Source organism: Pseudorasbora parva, chromosome 1 (genome assembly GCF_024679245.1).
Source record: "Pseudorasbora parva isolate DD20220531a chromosome 1, ASM2467924v1, whole genome shotgun sequence".
Taxonomy (NCBI): domain Eukaryota; kingdom Metazoa; phylum Chordata; class Actinopteri; order Cypriniformes; family Gobionidae; genus Pseudorasbora; species Pseudorasbora parva.
In genome coordinates this window covers 44,181,629-44,194,537 of record NC_090172.1, presented here as the reverse complement: position 1 = coordinate 44,194,537, position 12,909 = coordinate 44,181,629, and the positions used below count along the sequence as shown (strand labels likewise).

Here is a 12,909-nt window from a genome sequence, read left to right as displayed (position 1 = left end):
AATTTAAACAGTTGTTAGTCTAGGGACCTATAAGCATAACATGCACAGAGTTTAGAGAAGTTGATCATGTGATACATATTTGTAAACTGAACTTGCAGAAATTATCTATCTTCACTCACTTGGGTTATTTTGGTACATCGTCAACATATCTCAAGTATTATAAACATGCAAGTTAAGTTACATTTATATAGCTATATATTTATATATAGCTTGGCAACACAGTTCTTTAAATGGACCCTGCTGGTCCTAAATGACAGATGGATCTATAGACTGAACATAGCATGGATTCATCTCAAGACCATTCAGTTCATGTTAGTTATTATTTTCTGATAATTGTGTTTTTGTGTTGTCATAACCTTTTCAAATCTTTTTTTTTACTTGATATGAGTATGTTTTATTCTTTTGTAAAAGTGTTTTGATCGCATGTTTGATGTGTTGTTGGAAAAGGGTGTAATGTATTTGACACCTATTTGTCCAAGAAGTCAAGATGCCTGAAGTTTCAGCATTTAAAGCTCTTAGTAAATGTTGGCAGTGTTTTGTTGCATGAAGATGAGCCATGTGGTGTTTTAGTCTGTGTCCAATTTTATCTGTCTCTCTGTCTGTCTATCACTCTCAATCTCAGTTTACTACCTTCTTGGCCCCCCTCTGCCTTCTAAAGTTGGAATCTGCCTTGTCGTAGAGATGATAATATTTGACCATCCGTTTAACCTTCACGGGGCCCTGTGTTGACAGCATCTGTCGAAATTATGGACTGTGTATGTATGCCTTCATCAAAGGTCAGGGATTGGTAAATCATAAAAAAAGTTATTTTTTTAAAGTATTCTCATTCTCAATTTTGCCAAAGGGGTGAATGGTGTATTCACACACTTGATAAACAGTTTGAGTCATTATAAGTCCAAACTCGTACTCAGAAAATTGTAACCAAAAAAGAAGTGGAAGATGTGACATTTCTGCTCAAACACAGGTTCCTAAAAATACATGTTGTTTCCACAAACCCCTACAGCCTATTTGGACAAGATCATGTTGAAGGCTACGAGGGGTTTGGAGCCAGATGTTGCATACATGTCCCGTAACTCTATATAAGGAGATTTGTTGTGTGTATGGGTGAGAACAACACCAGTGGGATTCCAGCCAAGGGTTTAGTGTTGTATAGCCACACATACGGGAAAAGCCAAACCTGGGTGTCCTGCTCCGTGACTGTTACCTTCCCCCCTGTATACTTTCTCCCCCTCTGTGGAGCACTTTTTTTGAAAGGGTGTCATGAGAACTCCAGCTGGATTCGATTACATGTGGAGAGCTCCGTGTTAATTAAATGCTTGAAAATAGATTTTTATTTGTGCTGTATGCCATTGCAGTTCCCTAATGCTGAATTAAATGGATACAACTGACTATCTAGGCTCTTCACTGGCATGTGCTATGTGGTGTAATCCTCTAAGGTGCATCTCGTAGTACAGGACGTAATGTCCATAACCAGATCCGTGTGATCTGTTACAGCTGTTTGCTCTGAGGTCATAGTTGTAGCTCAGAGGAATATATGATCTGCACCTTACATGTGGGTGGAATTCCAACTGTGGTTCTTCCTGGCAGTGTATAAGTCATTTGTTAAAGTTTGCAGATGATGCTCTTGTGGCTGTACTACAGTGCACTACTGAATCTACCGTTTTTTTTGTTTTTTTTTTGTTACATGACTAATAGCCTCATTAGCTGGCACTGGCAGTGGTTTTAGTTGCTAATCCCCACCATTTTAGTGACACTTCAGATTAAGCTGTCTAGCGCTGCTCATTTTTCTCTGGAGTAGCTGTTTTATGAAAGTGTGCAGTATGTAAAATGTTGCCCCAGTCGTGTTAAACAAGCTTGATTGTCAGTAAAAATACAGTCATTAAACAAGCTAATGACTAGCAGGAGGCGGCCGATTGGCTGCAGCAGGAGATGCTTTTGCAGATGTTACTGGGGTTGACTGAAGTCTATTTCCATTTGCTAACTGTTTAACTATTACCGTTTGCAAAATATGTTGAAGAGGTATTATTTTGAGCCATTCATTGGCTGATCAGACTTGCTTTAAAACTTTTGAATGGAAATGATCTCTATTTGAATGGAGTATGAGAGTGCGTGTATGTGTCCCATCTCAGTGAAACTATAAGCACGTTGATTTCCTCAAAGTGTAAATTTTGAGCCTCCCAATCCCATCTTGACTTACTGGTGGAAGAGTGGGGGGAATGTTCATGAAATTTAATCAGTGTATGCATATCAGTTTTTTTTCTTTCAATCATATCCGTTTACTTGTGTTAAACAGATGTCACACCATGTAGCTGTTCCAGCTGTGTAAAGCCATGTCAATCCCATGATCCACAACATGCGTTGCTGCCAGTGCAATAGAAATTTCTACATTTGACTGCCTCCTTTGTGAAGGGATAATTATTTTAGACTGATGTTTTAATGTGCCCTCCTTCTTTTAAAATGATTCAAACACCCCTGTGCCCAGACTAGACTCTGTATTCCTGCTGTGAGTTAATCTAGCCTGGAAGCTTACTGAGTTTTGCTGATCCAGCAGGAATGCTGCTTGTCTTTCAAGAGCCAGACCTGCTAACAGCTAACTGGTCTGTGACAACACAGACTTTACATTTTGTCAGAAACCCAGAGATTTCAAAATGAGCTGATTTTGCAGCTCCGTTTCCTTGAATGGAGTGCCCATCAATATTGTTTTTTTGAACCATATTATTCCCTTTCATGCAGTGTGTATTATAGCTGTCTGTTTGTGTAAAACGTTCTGCAAAGTTTTAAAGTCGAAAGTGCATGATGAATAAAGTTATTGTCTCCCAAATGAAAGAATCTACTCCTATACCACCTATAAGAGTCCTTTGTATTTCGAAATCCCACTGTGTAACGATTCTAAGTCACTAGAAAAAAGTAAGACATTTGGAAAATACCGCCTAGGTTGTAGGGGCTACATTTTCCGCCCGCGTACAACTTTATTCAGAACATACGTCATTTTACTGACGACTGCTTCACAAATCTCGATCTCGCTAAAAGATTTATCTTGAAAGATGGGTCAGTAGTACTAGGGTTGGGTACCAAAACCCGGTGCCAATATAGCACCGGTACCTATATAACCGGTATGTACCAGAACGAAACAAAACACAGGTTTCGGTTCCTCATTTCGGTGCCATCAAACTTGCATTCACGCCATGGTGCTGAGCAAGTGACAGACGCTCAGTTCTCGTCACATATCACAACAATTCAGTGTTTTCAATAACTCCTTTCTGACAGTTATAATTTAACTGTGTTTTATTCATATCAGACACACATTATATAAGTTACTTTATAGTTTACTCTATTCTTCCCAGAGTTCACCTGTCACTTACTTTTATGTATTTCATGAGACGAGGATGAATTTACGTTATGTAATTCCAACAGATCCGATTCTGAGTCGCAAACTAACATAGCGGTGCCCATCGCGCATTACAGATCAACTGACATGATCATTATGAAAAAACACATTCACTTAAAGCTACACTGTGTAACTTTTTTTTAGCTTATTCTTAGCTAAAAACACTTAGTTCTTTCAAAAATATATGTAATGTATATTTACTTCTTTCAAGTAATAAAGTATTCTCGTAAGTTTATAATATGCCATTGAAAATACATACGGGCACTGCTGTCAACATTGAACATTGAAAATAAGGGAGATTTCCCGGAATCCATCCCCAAAATAAGGGATTTTTTTTTACACGATTCTTGTCCACAAACTAAAAAAAAGAAGAAAAAAAAAGAAGCACTAATCATAACAGTCTAAAGAGTTTATAACTACACAATATATATTAAGCATAATGTTATTGACATTATGCCAGAGCTGCCTTGGTCTATTGTCTGTGATGTTTGTTTACTGTAATATTTACCAGTAAAGAGTATAGCTTTTTTTATACATGATTCTTATACATGATCCCACAAACTAAAAAAAAAAAGCACTAATCATTAACAGTCTAGAGTTTATCACTACACAATATCTATTAAAGAATGACAGACCAATGTATATGTTTGAAGTGCTTTATTTAGGAACAAATTAACATTACTTACACATTTTCATTTGCTACATGTTTTAGCTTAATGTTGGGGGACAGAATGAGAAAGTATGGTGGCCCAGTAGTGCAGCCGTACCAAATTAAACCACAGCACAACGGAAATGCTCCCGACCACTAGGGGGCTCTCAGAGTGCGGTAAAGTTAGTTTTCCCTGCCATTGTTCTATAGATTGGCCAGTCTTACAAAGATATAAACACTACGATCAGTTTCAAGTGTGTATATTGACATGAAATATCAATTCAAAATCACCTACAGGCATTATAGCTGCATATTTATACTCGTGAACGCTTTTACACGCTGTCAGAGCTTGATGCCCAAGGGAACGTCTGCCAATTCCACCATGCAGTTGAAACATATTTGTATGAATTAAAATTACTTTAACATTTAAAAACAGACATGTTAAAATTCCACAGCTTGGTTGTATTGTAAAAAAACTGACTCAAAAATGCACAACATTGGAATTTGAACATTTAAACAAAAGTAATTTCAATTCATAAAATTATACGTTTCAACCACTTGGAATTGGCGGACGTTTTCTTGGGCATCAAGCGCCGTGATAGCGAGTAAAAGCGTTTTCGAGTATACATATGCAGCTATAATTCATGTATGTGATTTTGAATTGATATTTCATGTCGATATACAATGGTTACACACTTGAAACTGATCATAGTGTTTATATCTTTGTAAGACTGGCCAATCTATAGAACAATGGCAGGGAAAACTAACTTTACCGCACTCGCACGCTTGTGTTTTATTGATTTGTCGTGCTGTGAAACGTCATTTTTCCCCCCATAACTAACACTGAAATTGCAACGACAAATTTTGGAGAATGCATAGTTTGGGCCTATATGGCTGCTTTTCAGGTAGTGGAAGGTGGTCTCCCATTTAGTTAAATAGCGACACAATGTCCTCGGTTTTGGTTTTGGTTGGTTAAACCTGTGATCTTGGCCGTCTGCGTCCTCCTGATCCATCATCATCACACTCATTTATTTACTCTACTACTCTAACTTGAAGTTTTCCCGCCTTAGATTGTAAAAAAAATACAGATTTTTTTTTTCTCACTACTTACCTTTTCCCTCTTTCTCCCGCCCGCCGCTGCAACTGTCTTCTTCTTCGATAGTAAGCTACTGTCTGTATACTGCCACCTGCTTGACTGGAGGTCTAGCAACCCAAGTGCAAAAGCCACTTCACACAGCATAGACCGTTAAAAGCTTCAGACACAGATGTAGTTGCGTAGTTAACACAATCAGAGCGTAAAAAACGGGATATTTTACGGGAAAATACTAAAACGGGAAGACACCGGGAAAAGAGCTAAAATACGTGAGAAACCCGGGAAAAACGGGAGGGTTGACAGCTATGCATACGGGTGAGGGGTTCTAATGCTGGTCGCCATGTTGGTCCTCCATCTTGAAAGTACATTAACATACCCGTAAATTCAAGCTTCACCTTTCGCGTTTTAACAGTTGATGGCACCGTGTCGAATGTGAAGAGGGGGATTGCCGTGTTAATCTTGGACTAAATCGGCCACTGTAGGAATTAAAACTAAATCAGAATTGAGAGGAACAGAAACTAATATTCACTGGAATACCTTTTCACCGCTAGATGGGGGAAAATATCACACAGTGTAGCTTTAACGTTACACATATTTGAAAATCAGAATATCAGATAGCTCATGATGACTATCTAACTAGCTCCGCTTCACCTTCGTTGCTCTGGTTGGTTGTAGCTCTATCCAATTCCATGCACGCCGTGCAGAGGGAGTTTGAAAGACAGCCGTTTATCCCGCCCCTCAGATTGAGCCCTGTCAATGGTGAGTTTCTAGGGCCCTATAATTTCCACGATCACAGAATCGTGGACGGAATCGCGGAATTGGCATATTAACGCGGAATCTGGTGTTAATGCAGATTTCCCCGGAATTTTACATATTTGTAATGAAATTCTCTTTCGCTCTGCTTTCGGCAGCGAAAAAGTAAACGCTAACGGCGGTTCCTCACTGCACGCGCAGGCAGTGCAGAAGCTTTGCGTGTTGAGAGCGGGAGCCGCGCGCTCGTTGTGCAGGCAGCATTGGTCGCGCGCAGCTGAACTGCGGCTCGTGTATTGCACAGACAGACAAATTTTGTCCATTCTGTCAGATTTTCCGGTGTTCTTCTCGACCACTGTCATCTCGTGCTTTGATTTATAATGGGCACATTAGACAGCAATGCATATCTGCTGCAAATGCGACCGTTTTCCCCTCTGTTCAAAAGACATATAACATGCTGTATATGGGTAGTTTACATGATAAAAGTAACCTTAAAGTTAAGATAAGCATCTAGTTTTAATCATTTAAAGGGGCCTTTGAGGTTTGGGGAAAAAACTTCTGGCAGTGTTTTCGTGTATCTTTATTTTTCACAGCTCTGGATATCATAATGGTGATTGTTAAACACACAGAACATTTCACTACATGATTTCATGGTGAAATGTGTTATTTTTCCATGTTCATTTTCAGCTTTAAATGTTTTACTTAATAGTACTGTATGTAAAAGATGATTCTTATGATTTTTTTAGTTCTTTTTTATTTATTTTTATTTGAAAGAAAAAGCTAATGGAGCACTTTCATTTTAACTTATATAAACTTCTATAATGTATTTTACCAGAAAGTTAAAAGCTAATAACCATTAATATTTGAAGTACTTGAAGTGCAGTGTTATGTTGCATCATGCAGTATTTGTCCTTAAAAGTAAATGTGATGTTTGTTACCTCAATAAATTTAAGGTAATTCCTAATTTTTTTTTTTATGTTCTATTATATTAATATTAAAAGCACACTCTTTTTTCACCAAAATAACAGTTAAGGGTAAAACAAACTGGAAAAAACAGAATTTGGGAAAAATTAAACGGAATTTGGGAAAAAATAAAACGGATTTTATAGGGCTCTAAGTTTCCAGACCAAACATCTTGATGTGGGTCTGGCTTGTCAGGCTATAATAGAGCACATCAAAAATGGCACAAAAACAATCTTTTGCACTAGGGTGGTTATTTGAGTTGTAGCAATGTTCAATCTAATTGGTAATTTCATAGTTTTTACATAATTTTCCACAATTTGTAATCCTTATTTTTTTACATAATTTTCTTGTTTAAATATAGAAACTCATATAAATGACAGATAAAACCTGTATTTTGAACTATGAAAAATTACTGTAATTTTACGTGTTGGTTATTTTACAGTTTTTTTCTGGCGCCCCAGCTGCCGGAATATTTCCGTTTTTTTACGGGTTGGTTATTTTCTGTTTTTTTTACAGTTTTTTTCTGGCGCCCCAGCTGCCGGAATATTTCCGTTTTTTTACGGGTTGGTTATTTTCTGTTATTTTACAGTTTTTTTCTGGCGCCCCAGCTGCCGGAATATTTCCGTTTTTGTACGGGTTGGTTATTTTCTGTTATTTTACAGTTTTTTTCTGGCGCCCCAGCTGCCGGAATATTTCCGTTTTTTTACGTGTTGGTTATTTTCTGTTTTTTTTACAGTTTTTTTCTGGCGCCCCAGCTGCCGGAATATTTCCGTTTTTTTACGTGTTGGTTATTTTCTGTTTTTTTACAGTTTTTTTCTGGCGCCCCAGCTGCCGGAATATTTCCGTTTTTTTACGGGTTGGTTATTTTCTGTTATTTTACAGTTTTTTTCTGGCGCCCCAGCTGCCGGAATATTTCCGTTTTTTTACGGGTTGGTTATTTTCTGTTATTTTACAGTTTTTTTCTGGCGCCCCAGCTGCCGGAATTTTTCCGTTTTTTTACGGGTTGGTTATTTTCTGTTATTTTACAGTTTTTTTCTGGCGCCCCAGCTGCCGGAATATTTCCGTTTTTTTACGTGTTGGTTATTTTCTGTTTTTTTTACAGTTTTTTTCTGGCGCCCCAGCTGCCGGAATATTTCCGTTTTTTTACGTGTTGGTTATTTTCTGTTTTTTTACCGTTTTTTTCTGGCGCCCCAGCTGCCGGAATATTTCCGTTTTTTTACGGGTATTTTTTTTACAGTGCACACAAAAAGCAGCTCAAACATACTTGCATGATGCACAAGAACCAGTGATTTTTGTTCTCATGCAAGTTTTAATTTCTTAAAGTTACACTGTAACTTTACATTGAGCTCTTATCTCAAAAGATCAGGGACAGTTTGATTCCTCGTGATTCTTTAATGAGAGATTTGTGTTATTCATTGAACATAAACTGTAAATGGGCTCTGCTTTAATATGTTAAACATGGCCTGAATTTGGCTCTAAACTGATCTGTAGTCCTGCATGAACATGCTGCAGGGGGTTGTTCACTCTGTCTTTCAGTGATGGTGAGTCATTGAGAAGCCGTCTGATGCACTGGTGTGTTGCCAGCATGGTCATGTGAACTTCACCGCCTACACATGCAAGCCATGCCAGTGAAGGCCATGTCTGCTGTTCATCACACAGGCCTTCTCTTCTCAAGCATCATGCTTTACCAGTCACTCGTTTTTTTTTTTTCTATCCATCTCTCTTCCAACCTTTCCCTTATTTTATGCAGTGCTCTTGGTGGCAAGGGGAAGAGGATTTCTGAATATTTGTATTTGAGATTTAATTAAAATGGCTATTGTACTTTTTTACTATACTATAGTTCTCTAATGGTTATTTATGATCTACTTTTTGTGATTAAATTTGAAAATTAATTCAGAAGCTATTAGATTTCCAACTTGGTATAAATAATAAAGAGCTCAATAGTCTGAATAGATTAATTAGAATTAAATTGTCACTCTCCCTTGTTGTTCCAAACCTCCATGATTTTCTTTAATGAAGCACAAAAAGAGAGTTTTGAAGAATGAAAATATAAAATTAATGTTTTGATAGTATTTTCTTCCCTATTGTGACGTATATCAGAGTGAAAACTTCTCAAACAAGAAAAAAAAATGTAGGGCGGGACTTAATTTTGTAAGTCCCTAAATGGATTGGATGGTTGGATTTTTGTGGTTTGCTATTGCGGTGATCTCATTTGAGTGACAGGTTGTCCCGCCCCATCACTATTTGCCTATTGTTGTGTATTGTGACATACTACCCTTTATGCTGTTTTTCACAAATTACAATTGAATTTAAAAATTAAGACTGGTTGGTCCATAATTGGATAAGTTGAAACAAACAACCCAGCATTTTTTATGTTTTTGTTTTATTTTATTTGTGAGGTTGCTGTGATAATTCAGTGTGAATTTAATGATCTGTACTGGACTCTTGTTGACCTCTGTAGTGGTTGAATGGCAGCAGCTGCTGCGCAGATGTTCCTACCACTCACTGAGGTCACTTACCACACACTCAATGCAACTCAATACAACAGGAGCAGCTCTATGACCCTCATCTGCTAGCTGGGCTAGTCACAGTTGATGACTTGACTTGTAGACTATACGTCATGCAGTCATACAGTAATTTCATATGCTGTTGTCTTCAGATTTAGAAGAGCTTTAGATTTAGAAGTACTTATTGTCTGACTCTTGATATTTTTTGTAAGATGGTTTTGTTAATGTTCTAAATGTTATTTTTGTAAGATGATGAAGTGTATACAGTATGTGTTAAAACAGTGTTATATGCTCTAACTTGATCACCTTTAATTTCACCTTTTATTTAATAAGCTCATTTGGTAATTTATGAGTTTAATATAAGCTCTTGTCTTTTAAGTGTGTTTATAGGCTTCTGGCCTTGAGTCAGCTCTTCAATCATGAGATCATTAGTAGATAGACCTGGGTTAATTACTGCGGCTTTAACTCATCCCTCATGAGGCTATCACACACACACACACACACACACACACACACACACACACACACACACACACACACACACACACACACACACACACACCATCACTGGTAGGATTTCCTTCTTAAAGTAGCTTTTTTTTTTTTCTTCAAACTTGCCCATCTGTTATATCTTCCACCCATCATGGCTAATGGAAATAATATTTGGACTGAATAATCTGTCATGGCTAAATTGATAAACGTCTTCTTTGGCAGTTGTGATGGATTAAGAACTTTAAAGGTAGTGTATGTAAGATTGTGGCCAAAACTGGTACTGCGATCACTAGCTCCCACCCCACCCCTGACTCGAGGTTGTCTGCAGGATCCAGCAGGAAAACTTAACTAGAGCAGATCTGGCAATTCGGATGCCGAAATTAAATTTGAAATTAACATGATTTCTTAATGTTTAGTGGCATAACAGGGCCATTTTATGATTAATTGAAATACATTTCTTACACCCAGTTCTATTGAAACTATTATGTGGGAAAACCTTGTCAGGTCCAATACAACATATATTACTGTGGTCTTTATTGTTAATGTCACCTAATTTGCTTGTCTGACATCAGTCTTTCTTTCTTACTGTCTCCATAGCTGTGAATATCTGCAGTGCTTTAGAGTTGGATACACCTCAAATTTACGGTAAGACCAAACTATCTGTACCTCTTTCAAATGCCCCCCCCCCAAACTATATAGTGGTGCTGCTTTTCGTTGTCTTTCATTGCTGAAGAAATGTCTTTTTCCAGCCTTTTTGGTTTTATACATCAAACAGCCCCATCAGTAAGGGCTCATTTATTTTTATTTTTTTAATATTGGATATCATTTAGCATCAGCATTATTAAAATTAGCATTACGCACTACAGTTATTCACATTTCAACTAAAAAAGACAATCAATACTTTGGGTAAAAAACTGACTCAACCAGTCATTTCTTTTCAAACTGAAGGGGTTTCTATGCAAGTTTGATTTGCCAAAACATTTGGTTGTAAGAAAAAGCCAACACTGCTTCACAACACAAGCGTTTCTTGTGTTGAAAAACTACATCGTAATTTGGTAATTAAAATAAAGCTAAAGTTAAATATAAATATTGGATAAAAACTAATAACAAGAAAATTAGAATTGTTGCCTTGCAGACAATTCAATTAAGTTAAAAATGGAATTGAGTAAAGTACTAAAATGAGTACAAATTAGTAAAAAATTATTGTCAATTTCCACATGTACAGTACATACATACATAGAGAGAATCGAAATTGTATTACTCTCAGACCCCGGTGCATACAGATAACATTCACATGAAAGCTTAAAAAATAACTAGATCAAATATAAAATGTAGGTACAACTATACAATAAGGTAATGATAAAAAAAGACCTATAATTAAAATTAAAAATAAAGCAGCTCAAGGCAAATATAACCGATATAGTGCAAATCAATGAAGTGAACAACAATGCAGTGAAGTTTTTAGTGCAAAAAAAAAAAAAAAAAAAAAAGAATATATATATATAAGTTTAGGTTTATTAAAATCTTTCAAAGTAATCTGAGTTTTATACACATTCATACACTATTTGAGGAGTTCAGATTAACGTAACTCCACCGTCTACAAAATATTTAGCGCCGTAATCATATTTCAGTAGCCCACAGTTACTATAGAAACACTGGTGACAGACATGACATGAGTCACGTCTAGAAGTGTATGAGTGTATGACTCTATGGGAGAATATAGCTGCTGAGTCTTGCTGATATGAGGCAGTGGAAATAAAAGGCTGTGTTAATTGAATGGCTGCATGTGTGTGTTTCATTACTGTAAGAACTTGAGTGAGTAATCAGACTTCAGTCACTTTGCTAACCTGAATGTAGCATGTGTTCCTGTTAAACGTCTATAAATGGAAGAGCATTCTCTGGAGGGTTATGATGTCTCCGGCGAGCTGGTCGTGTGTGTGTGTGTGTGTGTGTGTGTGTGTGTGTGGATCTAATATGCTTGCAAACATCCAGAAGAGTGTGCCATGCATATGCAAATAAGAGTTTACGTCTGATTTTTGTGTTGTTCCATTAGTACAACATGGGCTGGTTTTCTGTACAGGGGTTTGGTGTTTTACTTAGGGATGCACCAAAAATGATTGGCCAAAAATGGCATTTTAGGTTTTTGGTCAAAAGAGAAAAGCAGCCAAATATGAGCTGAAAATATGTGCCGTTTAATGCCGTAAAATTATATACTTCCCATTCATTTAATCCACTAAAAATAAAACTTTGCAGCTTTCAGGCACTACTACTGCTTGTTTTATAGGTCATTTGAGGCCGTTTCTATGCCGTTAAATGTCAAGAACGCATTATTGTAACATGAGAGTACTTGCTCGCATGCAGCACATAATAACTTATTAGACACGTTTTCAAACTTTGCCCAGTGTTCTCTTGCGAATATCATCTTGTTCTTTCTCTGGAATTGTCTTCTGATTTGTCCAGAAACCTGAAAGTTTCGCAAGGGACTTGCCTCGTAGTCAAGGTAACGGTTCTTGGGCACTCTGCAGGTCAGATTAAGTCAGAGTTTGTTAGGAAAATCATACCACAATGCTCTGATATTCCACGGCTCAACAAACGGCGACTGAACATGTTCAGTCGGGAGAAAACAAACCCAGACCAATGCCAACAAAACACTGACTGGCTATCAATATCGGATCAAAGCATTCGGACTTAAAGTGACAGCAACCAATAAGTGAATGTTAATCAAACAACAAAACACAGCATTAACAAAGCTTAATCTACATTTAATTATACAGTGAACACTATAGTTCATTTAGATTTAGGCCTAATTATATTAGTTATATTCTGTAAATTGGCAAACAAAATTTGATCCCCAAAGAGGATTTCAGAACACTACTCTTCCACCTCATCTCTTTCAATCCACCATGTTTTGAACACAAGAATAGTCCCACCCTAAACTCATGGCATTAATATGAGGTAGAATTTTTTTTTATTTTTTTTTTTTTATTAATGTTTTGAAAGCACCACACAGGTGCTGGGGTGGGAAATATACCAATTATAATTAAATTCTGGTATACATTTTTAAATA

At 37.0% G+C, this 12,909-nt stretch overlaps 1 protein-coding gene across 3 annotated transcripts in view; it reads left to right on the top strand.

Annotated features, from left to right (window-relative positions):
- The window catches only part of tln2a (talin 2a), a 66,630-nt gene that overhangs the window by 6,477 nt on the left and 47,244 nt on the right, over positions 1-12,909 (top strand). For all 3 annotated transcript variants that reach the window (XM_067441889.1, XM_067441870.1, XM_067441881.1), the window contains exon 2: positions 10,440-10,487. The gene's annotated coding sequence lies outside the window, so the exon portion shown is untranslated. The remainder of the gene's footprint in view (positions 1-10,439; positions 10,488-12,909) is intronic.